The sequence below is a fragment of the Ischnura elegans genome, chromosome 3 (assembly GCF_921293095.1).
Source record: "Ischnura elegans chromosome 3, ioIscEleg1.1, whole genome shotgun sequence".
Classification (NCBI taxonomy): Eukaryota; Metazoa; Arthropoda; class Insecta; order Odonata; family Coenagrionidae; genus Ischnura; species Ischnura elegans.
This window is the reverse complement of record NC_060248.1, coordinates 130,674,097-130,690,578: the sequence shown is the minus strand read 5'-3', so window position 1 is coordinate 130,690,578 and position 16,482 is coordinate 130,674,097. Positions and strand designations below refer to the sequence as shown.

The 16,482-nt window shown below is 37.3% G+C and overlaps 1 non-coding gene and 1 pseudogene across 1 annotated transcript; one reads left to right on the top strand and one right to left on the bottom strand.

The window, feature by feature from the left end:
* Positions 1-11,977: 11,977 nt before the first annotated feature.
* Trnae-cuc lies at positions 11,978-12,049 on the bottom strand. Its single transcript has one exon. It is a non-coding gene; the product is annotated as a tRNA-Glu (tRNA).
* A 2,434-nt stretch (positions 12,050-14,483) lies between these two features.
* LOC124156670 lies at positions 14,484-14,596 on the top strand (annotated as a pseudogene).
* Positions 14,597-16,482: the final 1,886 nt, after the last annotated feature.

Sequence of the window (16,482 nt, the reverse complement as noted above, 5' to 3'; positions counted from 1 at the left end):
TAGCATGGTACTCTGCTACCTGCTAGCATCCTGCGTCGTATCAGCGCTCAGAGCCTCGCCCCAAGGTCACCTCACTTGCGGCAGCGGGAACCAGAACGACGTCACACGGAGTTTTCCCGGCATTCATACTTAGCCGTCGCGTTTTCGCGCGCTTGAAATTTTTCACTATTCATTTTACCGCGAAAAATAGATATCGTCATTTAAAAATCTAAAAGCGTGAAATGCGTACTCCAGGAGTAATAATCTTTCGATTTAGGTAATAAAGAAATAATAGGAAACCACCCTATTGCTTCTTTGGTAAATCTACTCCTTACATTTAGTATGCATACTTCTTGACCTGTAAATTGGCAAATAATTTCGAATGGGCAACAGGTATTTCGACACGGTCATGCTGATTTTTTATCAATAGATGTATAATTACAATTGAATGGATATTTAGTTTTTTTCCTTTTTCAAATCTCTGGGAGGGGGGCGTCCGAAAGTCCTTATATGGGCAAGACGCCACTTATTCATACTCGACACTTTTTCATCCATTATTTACAAGTAAATAAACAAGGACCCTCTTAAGACACTTGGTTTGTCGTATGGTTCCACACATATGCATACAATGCGGCAAAAAAAAAATGATGTAAAAAACACTTAAAAGATTAAAGCGGTGTATAGTATTATTATTACGAGAGAAATGAGAATATTATACATAAGCTAATATATGTAAATATTTCATATTAAAAAAAAACAGAGGCATTTCATTGATAAGTTGTTCAAAATCTAATTTCTAAGCATTACTTCCGATGAGTTGTACATATATCGCCATACCTCAATGAAATTGCATGGCTTTCCACTAAAACTTGACGAAAATATTTCCTCGCTGCTTTCCTTTATGTATTGTTTCTTATAGTAAAAATCCAGAATACTTACATGACCTATTTAAAACTAAGCGTAAACATACTACTATGACTACAAGATCAGCTGATAACTTCATCTCATCTATTATCCCCCTCATCGCACAACTTCTTTCCAGAAGTCATTCCTGGTTGTAGCACCCAATATCTGGAATAATCTACCAGATGATGTGAAAAATACTCCGTTTTTGAAATCGTTCAAGGCAAAAGTTTACAGATTATTACTTACTGCCCCATTATAACTTATTTGTTAATTGAAGAAAAATGTGTATCTCTTCTATTTCTTTGGTTGTTTGTTCTTTTCATTATGTTAATTAATGCTATTCCTAAGACTTCTTCCTCGCCGGTTCTGTGATTTGTCGCTGGAACATTGTGTATCATATGTTTTTCTTTGCATATTGTTGTTGTTGTAGTGTAATGATGATATTATTTCTTTGTATAATTGGAACTCTTTTGTTATATTTTCCTGTTGGTTTATCGCTCACAATGAGTGAGTTGAGTTGATTTCATGATTTTATGTTAAATTAATTCTATGTTTAAATCTACTCTATGAATTTGTATGAGTAAATTGTATTTTATCTTAGAGGACAAGAGTCCTAGAACAATACATTTCTTTTCTAAATCTAAAATCTAAATATACATGGTGTTATTACATACCGAACAATAATAGAAGAATATGTTCCATTTTTTGTTGGGAAAGTACAGTTAACATCGAAACATCCTACTGATAAAGTAATGAGTCTAAGAACTATTTTACGACTCATCCCTTCCATTGTCAACTTCCCTTTCCCCGTAAAAACCCATTTTGTGTTCCATTCTATTTACAATTACCATGAACAATCAACTATTCGAATTAGATGCATAGTCTAAAGCTGACGAGGGATTACTCCATATATCCAGTAGAAATAAAGACGTTAGCGCACATTTTAAACAAGGCAAGCGTCAAGAACCAAACCAGTGGTGGAGATGCGTAGTCTGTTAAGGACATCAGCTTATTAAACACCTTGAGGAAGGAAGTTGCTTCCAAGGGCGAATCCCTGTCTCTGCTATCGGTGAACTGGCGATCTCTCGCCGGCCACCTAAACAGGTTAATGTCATCAAAAGTCAAGGGAAGAATGAACGATTCACATTGAGCCGTCCTCAGCTCACACGAGGTCCTTGGTATTCAACGGACTATGCATTCATCATTTTTTGGATTTGCCTCGGTGGACAGCAGTTAGATGCATCAAATGGGTTTCCCGATAACACCTCGGAAACTTCACGGCTATCTATTAAGGGAGATGGGCTGGGAGTCCCTTATCAAAGAGTGAGTCAGGGCCGAATGCGTTAAAACGTGAATCGCCAAGAGGGATTTCACGTGCATCGGCAGCTCCAGGGCCTTGTTATATCAACAGATTCATATCCATCGGTTTCGTTATCTATCAAGGTCTTATTCAATTCCAAAGGGCCTATGAAAATCAGAATCTTATTTGCTAATTTTCTGCAAATATTTATTGTTTTAAATAAACAGAGTCAGAAATTAATTTACATTATTTTATTCATTACATAACTCATTAATTTATATTGTAAAACCCATTGAGACCCATTGTATAGATTATGACTGTTATTTTAAATTATTAATTACAATGCGAAATAAGCTTTTTAAAACCCTATATGGGAAATTAGATAATACAAGTGTAAGTATTGACCGCACGTTCTTATATCTAGGTTTATAGAAACTGGATAAAGCGCGTACTTGTCCAAGACAATTATTTTTGTTGCGCTTGCAAGTAACAATAAGTCCCTCCCATCAAAAATTCCTAAATGTTCCGATATTGCAGGAAGTACATTTTACCACTGAAATACAAGATATCAGGCAATGATACTTTTTAAGTAATTGTATAAAAAGCTTAAAAAAATACCGCATGATTTCAGAAAATAAACCATTTAAGCAAAATGTATGGTAAGCTTTTAGGAATGGTTGCTCAGTAAATCCATATTTGCGTTCGATTAAAATTATTTTCACATATATTTAAATTAGAACACGTGTTTGTATTCAAGTATATAAGGTTATAAGTACATGTACCCACTTGTTTGAGCCGTATTAATAATGTTATAAATATTATATAACGGACAGAGGAATAACTTAATTTTAAACTGTGTTTTCCAACAATCTCTCAATATTTATGGAATCCCTGACAAGAGATATAGTCCAGGAAATGAAGCATTTTGGCTCGCAATTTTTTCAAACTGAATCGATTTTCTTGAAATTTTCACAATAAGTAGGGAATATACCAAGAATCAAAATCTATATCATGCCGACGGGCGCTTTTACCCTGGGGGTGGTTTCCACCCCATCTCGGGGGTGGAAAATATTAATTATATTTTGACTACAGGAATCGATAGAAAATACATTTTAAGAATAAAATGTTCTTTCCATTTTTTGCGTAAAATTAATATTTTTCGAGTTATTTGCGATTGAAAGTAACAGTTTTTTCACGAAAAAATCAACGATTTCAATCCATTATAGGCAAATAACTTGAAAAGTATTAATTTTATTAGAAAATTGTGAATTACAAAACTGTAGCTTGTAAAAATTTTTTAAAAAATCTTATTTTATATTTCCTTTATGACCAATTCGGACCGAGCTACAACTTGTTGATGGTTATCTATTGTTTGTCATATGCTAAATTTGAAAGATTCAATGCCAAATAGCGGGAAAAATGTAATTTTCGAGGAAAAGTATGTGATCTGTTTAAAAGTGTTTTTAAAAAACTTTCTTAAAATGAGAAAAAAATATTTTTTATCATGAAATTTGAGCGAGTTATGATTAAAAATAAGATCGGTCCCTACTTTTTTGTACGAAAAAATCAGTGAAAACAACTCCTTATTACCACAATAGACAAAATTGATCAATGCCCTTCAGTAATTCTCTTTATTTAAGTATTGTTAGTTGATCCTAGAAGTTGTTTTAATTTATAGCTCTAAATTTTGAAAAAAATGGAGGAAAAAGTGAAAAGTCATTTTCTACAATTTCGTTAAAAATGCTTTTTTTTCAAAATAACTCCAAAAAAACTGGAGATATGAAAAAAGTGCAGGAGCAATAAATTGTAGCTTCTTTACTTTCAAATATTTTGGTGTGTTTTAATTCTAAACAATAAATATTTGGTGAGATATTGATAATTAAAACCTCTATTTCCAAGGGAGCTCCACCTTATTTAAACCCTTAAATCCCTCCCCTTTAAAAATAAATGACTCGAAAAAAATTTAATTCACATGACCTTGTAGTCAGTAAAAACCCTACAAAATACAATTTAAATGAACTTTCTATCATAAAAAATAAAGGAGCTATGTTTGAAATACCAATCAAATTTATTTTCGAAAAATTCGAAATCCACAATTCAGAGCATAATATTCCTCATAATCAGCATATACTTTGTGTACTTTACGTTAGAAGCCAACGATACACTCAAATTTGCTACAAAATAAACACACATACCCATAAGATGCATATATACATACACATTTGTGAGTATGTGTGCTCTCGCTTACAGTAACGTGTGTGCATGCATGTGGTGGGAAGACTGGAAGCCATACAGTCTCCGTTTGATTGTGTTTCATGTAATGTCTACATAAATGTACATTTATTTGTTTATGTTACCATGACGAAGTTTGTTCTGTTTATCCTAATGTTATATCTTTTCTGTGCTGTGATTAAAATCATGAGAGAAAAAAGTGAATACATAATAAAAGGAGTTAGAAAGTGAATAAGAAGATACAATGTGATAAATAATTTTTATTTTTAGGGTAAATATTTTTTTTACATTAACCCCCAATAAGGGTTGATTATTATGGGTTGAAACGCCTTAAAATTATTTTCCAAACAAAAAAAATAATTATACAAATAATTTAAACTAAATTTTACCCGTATTTAGCTTTAAAATATAATATTTTAAGTTTCAGCTTTTAGGGGTAGTTTTTACCCCTAAAAAATAAAAGGCGCCCTTCGGCATAATATAGATTTTGAAGAAGGGGGTATGATTAGTCTAATCCCAACTATGTATGCAAATCAATTCGGTTTGAAAAACATTTTTATAGGAGGTATGATCAGTATAAACACAAGTTGTTATGCAAATCGATTCAGCTTGAAAATTCTTTTTTACATTAACCCCCAATAAGGGTTGATTATTATGGGTTGAAACAACTTAAAATTATTTTCCAAACATAAAAAAATAATTATACATACAATTTAAACTAAATTTGACACGTATTTAGCTTTAAAAAATAAGTTTTTTAGTTCCAGCTTTTAGGGGTAGTTTTCACCCCTAAAAAATAAAAAGCGCCCTTCGGCATAATATAGATTTTGTAGTAGGGGGTATAATTAGTCTAATCCCAAATTTTGGTGCAAATCGATTCAGTTTGAAAAAATTGCAAGGTTTTTCACTTTTATGAGCTTCATTTCCTGGACTAATAAAAACTTAATGGCTCCAGATTTGAAATATCATTATATTGTGAAATTTAATAAATTATTCTCTCTTAAAAAAGATTTGAATCAGTCAATTGCATCAGATACGGTAACAATATCAAAGTTGATAGCGGAGCGGACTGAGAATTTCGTAGTAAAGTTATGAATTTAGTGGCATACAAGTTACCAGCCTGGGAGTCAAGTTATCAGTCAAAAGGAAGTGATAGACATATAAAAAAAATCAAAATCTACATCCATGTGGAACCACATACCACCCCCAAAGCCGTATAGCCGTAGCCTCAATAGGCGTGTTGATAAAAAGCCCCTGGCAAATAAAAAAGAAATGCTCTAACGAAATTACAATTAGCAATTACCAAAGTCCGTTATGGTTCTGGAGAAAAAGAATTCCAACATCTATCCGTTCGGAAAAATATCTCTCTTAATTTAACGTTTCTTTCGAATCTGTAAATATAGTGGGCATCTATGATGTACTCCGGGTCAATCTGAAAGGTATCCAATCTCGATAGCTCGTGCAATCTAAGCCCAGCGCGTACCCTCCGAGTCTCAAGCGGCTCCCAGGCTCATTTGTTTCACATCTGTGTAACGCTTCCCGTACAACCTTAGCAGTTGTGGACGAATCGCATAGCTTTCCTGGTCTTATTTTAATAAGTTCACGGATTGTCTTTCTGCGCAGGACCCAGTATGCTCGCTGCATATTCAAGGTGCGGTCGGACGAGTGCGAAATAACACCTCTCAATTACTTTTTCATGCGAAACTTTTTCCTCTCCCCACAACACCCTTGATGATTGATGATAGAGGCTGCGCGTTCGTCTTATACTGCTTAGCAATTAAGAATAGATATCTTCCAGAGTGAAAAGGAAAACAAAATATTAGAGCACCACTACATTTGCAGGTTGAGCAAAAGCGATAAATTAAAAGAGATATTTTGCCGAACGGATAGATTTGGGAATTGGTTTTTTTCCCGAACCATAAAGGACTTTATTAAATATTAGTCGTATTGTTTTAACATTTAATTTTTATATGTAAACGGCGGGTGTCCTGACACCCACTGCCACACGGCTTTTTTGGCGCCACCCCATGCGGTTTGTGGGATAATATATAGATCTACTTGACCCTCTTAAATCATTCGTAAATATTCTTGGCTGTTATATTTTCCTGGAGGAATAATATCTGTTATTTAACAGGACGCTTTGTTTGGTTTCGAGTAGTCTTGGTGATTTATTTATTATCGTTTGCCTTTTTTTTAATTGCGCGACGAGTTCTCCTTCAACACGAGGAAGTGCGATTGTCTTTTGTCACCGCTTTAATCCCGTCCCGATGAAACACTTTCCCTGGAAGCGGAGTGCGCCGCGTAGCGAGTGATTCGGGAGGGAGGGGGTGGGTGGGGAGGGGGAAGGTTTTCTCCCTCCCACGCACATCGGGGCCAAGTTCATCCCTTCCGCGGAAGGAGAAGAGGAGGTGGGGATGGAGGGTTGGTCACCGCCCCTCCTACGCGTGCGACGCGTTGTTTAAGGGGGTGGCGGTGTTTGGGAGGGAGAGAATGCAGCCGACCTCGAAGATGCACGCTCGCGTATTTTCGCATTTCGCAGTTCTCTTTTTTTCCGTGCGCTGCCGCGACGTCCGTGGCCGAGTTTGATAACTATAAGGTTCCGCCACCTACTTCAAGCGAGCCATAAAGACAGTGCGGAAGGATGGAAGGTGCTAATCGAATCGGATTAAAAAGGAAGAAGTAGAAATTCTGACGCTTACAAATGATCAGGAAACAATGCGTAATCTATGAAGTATTCTCGGTCTCCTGTCTTCGTCAATGGAGTTATAAATCCCAACGATTCCCTCAAGCTTACAGCGAGAGCTTTACAAAACAATATCGTTTTGTTCCCTGAAGGCGTTTATGGCAGATAATAGCCACCGAAACGCTGGCATTTATGAGCCCATTGACCTGATTTGAAGGCCGAGAAAGCTTGAGAAATACGATGCGACAGCAAGGGATAAAAAGTAAAAAGTAACATAATAATGCCTAATATTTGCAGGTACCATATTCAAAAGAAGGATAAAATTTACTGAGCAAACTCCCTGTTCTCGATTTCTGGATAAAAATTTTTGCAATCCAATCCGGTTGAAAAAGACCGCGAATAACTATAAAACTAAGTGGTAAACGCAGTTTAAATCGAAGAGAGGTATCGCGAGACGTGCCCTACTTCGTTGATAATAGAATTTTAAATTATCACATGTGCTCGGATGAGATTTAGATTTTCTCATAAATCATTTGTCTGTCTAAACTGGCATCAAAATTGTCTACAATAGTACCCCGAGCTTTGTTTGCGCATTTGATTGCGCTTAAAATAAGCAGATGAGAACAATTTTCAGTCATGCTGCTGATTTTTAAGCCTATTTATGCTTGACATAAATGCGTATTTTCGCGGTAAATATTAAAAGCAATGAAAATTGCGATAAATTTAAAACACTTTGAGTACTACCCACCCCACTCTATCCGAGGATAGGGGCTTTGTGACGTTTGCCAGAGCCGAAGACCCTGTGCAAGCCGGTACCTATCCTATTGGACGTAGGTTTTAAATGGCTAAGTGCCAAGTTACAGAGGTCAAGATATACGAGGTGTGCTCAGAAAATAACGGGGACTAAATTTTTAAATTTCACGGATTTGACAATTCCGATTGTCACTTTTTATTATGTTGGGTTACATGCTCCTGAGGGATAATAAAAATTTCAGCTTTATTCATGGTTCAGTTTGTCTGTGGCAGACGCTAAGGTTAGCCATGTTTTCATGAGGTCGGCTATTTTTTCGGCTCACACTTCATTGCTTGCACGTGAATTTTTGGCCAAGAAAACAATGCCTCCATATTTTCCAGACATGGCTTTGTGCGACTTCATCCTACTTCCCAAAATATCTTTAAGGACCGGCGCTTTAGAAGCATAGGTTTCATTTGAATAAATCGCTGACAGAGCTAAGGCTATCCCAAAAATTGAGAACTGTTTCCGGGATTGGAATAAGCACTTACACAAATGAATAAAATCTATCAGCGGGAACTATTTTGAAGGCTACAAAATTAATGTAGACAAATAAAAAAATATTTTTCTCAAAAAACTAAAACTACCGTAATTTTCTGAGCACACCTCGTACTACAGCACAGTACAACTACTGTCTGTAAAAAAAAAGCAAGATACCCGAGTTTGAGGACCTCTAGCGTCTAAACTAAGCAATCAATTTCAATGCAACAAAAATCATACGAAAGAGAATTTATTTCTACGTTGTATCATGCACTTTTAAAATCTTTGGATCAATAGTATTTCCTGTACTTAATTTTTTCTCAAAAAAGTACCCGTTTTTTGCGCGTAAAATCAAGTTGCCCAACTTTGAGCGCTTGGAATTCCCGTAGTTTTCGTTTCTTTGACTTGAAATTTTGATGTAAAGAAGCCACATCTATTATTGGAAGTTTTCCGAAAACAAATTGTTTATACCACTAAAATTAACGGAGTTGTAAACGACGCAAACCTCTGCTAACTTCTAAACCAATGGGTCAGTTGAAAATTGATTGGTACTGCTGAATAATTTGAATTATTAAAAATTATGAGTGCATGGAGTAGACAGTGTGAGGAGTAACAATTCAAAAAGAGTTTTCTGAGCGTGCTCCACGAATATTCACCGCAGCCGCAGTTTGTGTGCCATCTCCAGGCTCCGATTCCACCGAGAAAGTTAAACTGTATGAATCCAATTAGCAATCTAGGAATCAAATAGTATCCCACAAGGTCACAAGTACTGTTTGAAATGTTGGAAGATAAATTTTTCAAAACACGTATTTCAAGAAGCTCTTTTGTTTACCTTAATAAAACCTTATTGTTTCATCGTCTTCGCGCGGCATGATATATTAAAAATGTGAAAGAAGAGAGGAAGCGAGGAGGAATTTAAACCGTTGGAAAATATTTTTCGAGCCAATTGAAAAAAGCATTGACTTTAATTCTATTTTGAGAGTGCTAAGATCATCGACGGAATTCCAAGTATACCTTCATGCCAACTCTGGATATAAATATATGTTCGAAATTTTAACCGAACGCCCTGCGGTAATCGATGGACACATATATAGAACAAGTAGAATGTGGCAATGGATCGCTCTTTTTCACCGCGATGTTAATAAATTCTCCTCGTAATAATTATAAATTGTCCATTTGGGTCAATATACTTCTCCCAATAACGTAGTTTTCGACGCAGGAATCATACGAGTTTGATTTGTTTCTCGTGGCGTTCCGTACGTGGTTCAGGTAATAGTGAGTGAATGGCAGAAAATGGAATTAGCATAAACATATGGTATTACCATTCACTGTATCACCTCATGGCTCTACGTACAAGCTATGGCCCCCCGTAAAACTAAGTGGATTTAAGATCCAATTTTTCCCTATAGATAAAGTAACATTTCCTCACTCCACACTTGAGTTTTTTTACTGCTGCTTGTAAGTCAACATGTCGCTCTGTAAGTATTTGTGTCTTCTGATTCATTCGCAACTCGCATGCAGAGTACTTTCAGACGTTAGATTTAAATACTCGCTGGATAAATGGCCTATATACTTGAAAATTTCGTTAACGCGCGATCTGAATAATTATTTTGTATGTCTTTCATCAATAAAAATTTTAGCGGTCGAAACTATTATGTTGTCTAGCAGTTAACAGTCTACACAGCTTGGTAGGCTCTTATTTGTTCTTTTCGCTTTCACTTCTACATTATTATTTCTTAAGTGAATGTGCAATTGCGATTGTAATGTCATAGCAGAGAAAACATTACTCAAAGTAGAATTATAGTTGAAGTCAATAAATAGTTACAGATCGTTGCTTTTCACTCTACTTACTATGAAAACTTGTAATAGTAAGGGCCGATTGAGTATAAAAAGAGCGAGGAATCAAATTAAACGCTTAGTAAAGTTTGAATAAAAATTAGCTTGACGACGCTGATGTGTTCATGAAAAAAAATAACGCTCTCTAAACGCCATCTACCCCTATTCTGAGTACTAATGGAAAACTGCGGCACATACTACACTAAAATTAAGTTCATCGAGTTGAGTGAACTGCTTGGCTGTCTCAATGCATTATCTGTACTTAATATCTCCATTACGCATTTATATCTATGTAGGTTTTTCCTCCGGAAATTTCTCGATTCAAGATTTGTATATAAATAAATTCCTTAATACTAGTTAATTTCTTAATTGTTTCATCATGACATTTTAGATGTGGAATGAAAACTTTTTATTTCCACGTACCCCTAGAATAGCTTGCAACGGCCCTTAAATCGGGGATTCTAAAAAATCAACAGCTGTACAAGCACGCACACCCATTAATTACACTGGCGGTACTCGAACCCGCGACGTACTCTCAGTAGTCTCGGCTTCCGGGCATTCCTCCGCGTTGAGTTGTCCATAGGTGACGACAGTTTCTCCAGCCATACTGCTGGCGTCTTCAGGTCTGAAAGAGCGATGCATAAATTTGGCCGTCTTATATAGGTACCTTGGGGGATATGAGGTCGGTTCTGATTGGGTGGTTCTCAGATAAACTCTGATTGGTCATTAATTTTGAATACCCTTTTCCATGTGTTTTATTGTGTGTAGCCGTCTTCTCTGTTGCAGTTCTCAGGATGCTTAGTCATCTCTATAGCTTCTCGGATTAGCCTAGGATAGTAACGGCTTTCATTATCACAGGACTTTAGGCTTATCGAAATCTAATGTGTGGCCAGGGGGGTTGATAATTTCCTCAATTTATAAAGTTAGACTTCTTCGCATTTCACATCTTATTTAACGTTGGATCACAACCAGAAATCGGTGTAAAATTTCTATGGATAAAAACAATAAATATTCCTGCATGAAACATGTGTACTTACTTTGTTTACATTACTTACAGCTGATGTCCGTGAAGCTTCGGAGATGTATGGCGTCAATCATATTTTGGGTTCAGCGTTCATTGAGTCGAAAAAGGCTTCTGAATTCCTTTTCACTCAGTTCAAAGGCGTCTCCTCTTCTCTTGAAATTACGCACTGCACTCTCCGTAGTTAAATCCTCGTCACCAAAATTCTCATGTGCGCACATTAATATCATGAAGTCCGCCATGTTGTTTACTTGGTATTCATCGTAGTCAATCCTTCGTAATCATCTCGACCGATAGCTACCGAGTCAGATAATCACGAAGGGTTTTCCGGGTGTAATTTTTACGAGCGATTCAAAGACACCAAAATCCGAATCACTCGTAATTGTACCACGTGACTCCTTGGTTACGTGCTCGGAATAATTACGAGCGATTCAAACACAACCCCCCAGGATCCGACCACACGTGCTCCGAGACGGCGGAACTGCTTCTTCTCCGTTATCCTGGTTTTGATAGATCGTCCGGTCTGTCCTATGTAACATTTACCACAGGAGCATTGCAGATGATAACTCCCTCGTTTAGTAAGCCCGAGATATTGTCCTTCGGCTTAGGCAGAAGGTCACCTATGGACAACTCAACGCGGAGGAGCGCCCGGAAGCCGAGACTCATATGAAGAAACTCCGTGGAAACCTCAGATCAAACCCGCGACCTTCCTATTACTAGGACCCAAACAAAAGCAGGAAAAAAAGTTTCCCGTACCGGGAATCGAACCCGGGCCTCCCGGGTGAGAGCCGGGTATCCTAACCACTAGACAATACGGGAGTTGCACAAACACCACACCGTGTAGAAAATATAAGAGTGAGAGCGTCTCTTTAATTTCTAGGTAATGCATGTCTAATTACTCTTGAATGAAATCGTTAATAAAAATGTAAACGTACGCTTTTAATATCGAGTTTTTATTTCATATTATTATATTTATTATTCTCAATGTTTTTTTTTGTGATCACTGAATCATTTAAGCTCTCCCTGGTCGTGGGGAGGGAATCTTCGCCAGCTGCTCCGATGATCCTATCGTTCGAGTTCATTTGATCTGTTACACTTGAAACCCAAAAAGAGCGTGAATTCCTGTTGGTTCGCCAACAATTAAAACCCGCATTCAATGTTTGTTCCCACTTCCAAGGTTTCGCTCGAAAGTTACTCGTACCTTTTCCATTGTTTTTTTTCGCGTTGTGAGGTTCATCAGATACCATGTTCCCTTCTCCACTCGCGCTCACTCCTTGCTGACCTCACGCACGAGTCCATGCGTGATATCGCGCCTGAAACCATCGCATGACGTCACTGACTGCGAACACAGACTCTTAACGCCAAGGCTATCCGGGAACCATTCTCCTTAACGCGGGGCCTGAACCACACGCAAATTTACCGTCTTTTATAATAGATAGGTATGATGTGTGGAGGACATTTCAAACGCAACACTCCGTCCGTCGGATGGGACGTTAAGCCGTGGTCCCCTTGGCGCCTTTGGATGCAAGAGCAATTGTATTGTAGATGCTTATTAAATAACCTGGATGAGGTGGATATTTTTGTGCTAATGATATTGTTTTCTCTTGTTATTGATTTTTATTGCATATTGCTGGTGAATATTGTAAATGAACTTGTCTCCACGTTTATCATATGAATTTATTGCTCTATGGGAATTAAAACATGCAGGTGAGTATTTGTATACTTATGACGGGATCCATTAAAATTTACTAATAAAGAAGGTAAGAACAATCTAAATAGGAATTGATAACTTTTTTAGAGGAATGGGGCATTGTTGGAGGATCGTCTGTCGTGCAAGGGTATTCAAATTGACAAGGAATTGAAGATATGAAGTGTTATAATCAGACAATGAGATTCGTAAATCCTGATTATTAAATTTGAGAAATTTATTTTGGACACGTTCAAGCCGGATTGAGTCGATATTGTAATAAGGTGACCAGTTAAAAATATATTCTAATTTGGAACGTAGCCAAGCAATATATCTACTGTCCTTATCGCACGAATATTGTTAAACTTAGGGCAGATTCTCGTAATGAATCCTACATTCTTTAAGGTTTTACCGACAGTTCGGTCCAGCTTTAGTTTTAGCACGTGAAAACAATAATATTCTTTTCCTTCTTAATTTCCAGGATTTCAATTTCCTCACGCAGTCACGTCGTCAGTGACGCAATCTCACAACGAGGGCAGCACTGAGTTACGATGGTAACTTTTGGAGGTGTAAACGCGCAGTGGTTCCGATCGAGGTCGGTACGTTCGTAATGTAAACGAGGTAAAAATGGAATGGGCCACCTCGCCACGTGGATTCAAATATGCGAATAATATTGAAGATGATGACAGCTCTGTTTGCGGTCGCCTAATGCTATTTGCTTTAGTATTTAACAATTTTTTACTTTCCTTCAGTACTCCTCGAAACCTTAACAAAATTGAACTATTTTATTTCCCTGGTTGTACTTAAGGAAAACTATCCCTGGAAAATAAATTTTCTATGTACATCTATGCGCCCGTCACTCAACAACGACCCTAACTCACACTGTGCAGCGAGGCTGTTTGCGCGAAAACGCGCGCGGCCGTTGCCGGGCAACCAATCGAGCAGCGTGGTGCGCAGTGGCGACGAGGATGCGGTCTCATCGACAAACGACGAGCGCTGCCCGCGTCCTCCGCCCTTCCCGAGTGTGGCTGTTTGGTTGTGTGCACTAAACTCACAGGCGCACGTACCACTGACAGCCATTTACGAGGGAGGGGGAGGACGAGAGAAGGGTGTAAAAGCTGCTAAGGGGGTTGGGGGGGGGGGGGGGGAGAGGGATCTAGATGGTGTGAAGAGGAGGAGCACTGGTGGGGTGGGATGGGGGATCGATATGTGACACTTTGCGCGGAGAGCGAATCTTCTTGTCATCGGGGATGAATGAGGGGGAGGAGGAGAAAGTGGGTGGGGGAGGGAGGGGAAGGGGGGGGCGGATGGTCTGCCTGAGCATTCTATAGTACGTTTCACAGGTGGGTAGATTATGAACAAACCGCCATATTGTTTGTTTAAATAAATGAATAAATTAAAATTAACAATCGTAGTGAGGAGGCAATAATGGTAGTGAGGGACGAGGAAAGAAAAGCTAATACAGCGGTGTATTGAGAGAAGTAAAAGAGAGACGTGTTCTAAAAAGATCGGCAGAAAGAAGAAAAGGACGCAAAGAAAAAGAGAGAAAGAGAGCGGAGGAAGAGATGCGGCAGAACTCAAGTCAGTTCGTATAAATCTTTAGCCTTTTACCAAAGATTGCCGTGGCGGGAGTTCAGTTGCATGTATAGACTATTTTTGATTTTGCACATTGGAACAGAAAGGGAAATTACGCAATATATTTGTATAATATCAGATTTTAAATTTGGCCCAATTAGTCTTCTTTACGACAATTTGAATATAATTTGTAAAAAGTGATTTTGATGCATGTTATTTATTAATTAAGTGTATTTCTTCCCTCCCATAAAAAAATAAATGATATTAAAATCAAAGCTAATCTTACTTCATAAGAAATAGTTTGAGCAACAGCACGTAATCCTCCCAATAAAGCATAAACAGAATTTGAAGACCAGCCAGCAATTATAACAGTGTAAACACCTAAACTTGTACAACAAAGAAAAAATAATAAACCAAAATTGAAACTAAAAAGACCAAAATAAAAAGGTATACTTATTCAAAAAAACAACGAAATAAATAAACTAAAAATAGGGGAGAAATAATAAGGTAAATAATTAGAACTCATTGGAAAAGTCTGCTCCTTATTAAACAACTTTACAGCATCAGAAAAGGGTTGTAAAATACCACAATAACCTACCTTGTTTGGTCCCTTACGAATTTGTATATAACCAAGAACCTTTCGTTCTAATAATGTTAGGAAAGCAACTCCTACCAAAACACAAATAACTAATAGAATACCTCCTAAAAATCTTAAAATAATATCATTCAAATACAAGTACTATTTGTAAGAAATTAACCTACATAGATGAATTCTAAATCCATAGCACTTTTCTGCCAAAATAGTAATAAAATTCAAAGCATAAAAAATATTTTTCAATTATAATTTCAAATATTTTTCTACCCCAGGGTAACGCAAAATAAGAAGTGGAAGGTGAGTAACGTTACAAGGCTATTCATTTATAATTGCACACCACGGTTAAAATTCACCATGAAAAAATAGTTGACGGAGCCAAATATTTTTTCGTGGCGAGATTCATCCGTGATGCATATTTGCACTCGTGCGCGTAACTTCTTATGAAGGGACTTGTTCCATGCAGTTTTATGAATACGAAGTGTGTTCAGAAAATAACGGTAATTTTTAAATATCGCTGGTTCGAAGAGACCGATTGTCAATATTTTTATTATGTCGATATACATTCTCCTGAAGTATGATAAAAATTTCAGCTGTATTCCTTGTTTACTTTGTCTGTGGCAGCCACTAATGTTAGGCACGTTTCTATGAGGTCGGCCGTTTATGGGCGTTAAAAGATATGAATCAAAGAATGATTGCAAAACAAAGAATGATCAGCAAATGCAGTGTAGCAAAGTGTGTGAAATGTTTACAAAGGCCTCTGTGAGTTAAAAAAATAATTTACGTGCGGTATAAGCGTTTCTAATATGGGCGTGAAGAAGTTGAAAATGACGAACGCCCCAGCACATCAACAATAGTTGAAAACGTGGAAAAAAATGAAATAAATGGTTATGAATACCTGCTGCAATGTACATATTAAATATAATGGGACTATTTTGAAGGAGAACGATGGACGGACGATGAACGATGGAAATGAAGACGGACATATAAATATTTTTTTTAAACATCCCATTATTTCCTGAACATACTTCGTATTTCCGAATTAAGGTTACGATTGTGATGACGACACAGCTTTATGCTGTGCTGCTTCTGATTATGTACCGTCTTCTCTCTCCTAATCCAACCAACAGAATCTAAGAATTAAATTGGATTTAAAATTACTTCATAATTGCCTAAACTCGACTGCTGACTTCCCTGAACACATTTCTCTGTTGAATTTTAGAATATATCGACTCGATTCATCCGCTCGCTCTCCCCCCTCCATCTGCTTATTTTGCTCAGGATCTCCCTAGCACAGCGCACACCTTTATATCGCCTCTCCTCTCCTCTAAATTCATTCCTTCCTTCTGCCGATCTTTTTTTTTCGATCGAAGAATAGAATGGCCTCACGAATCGGAT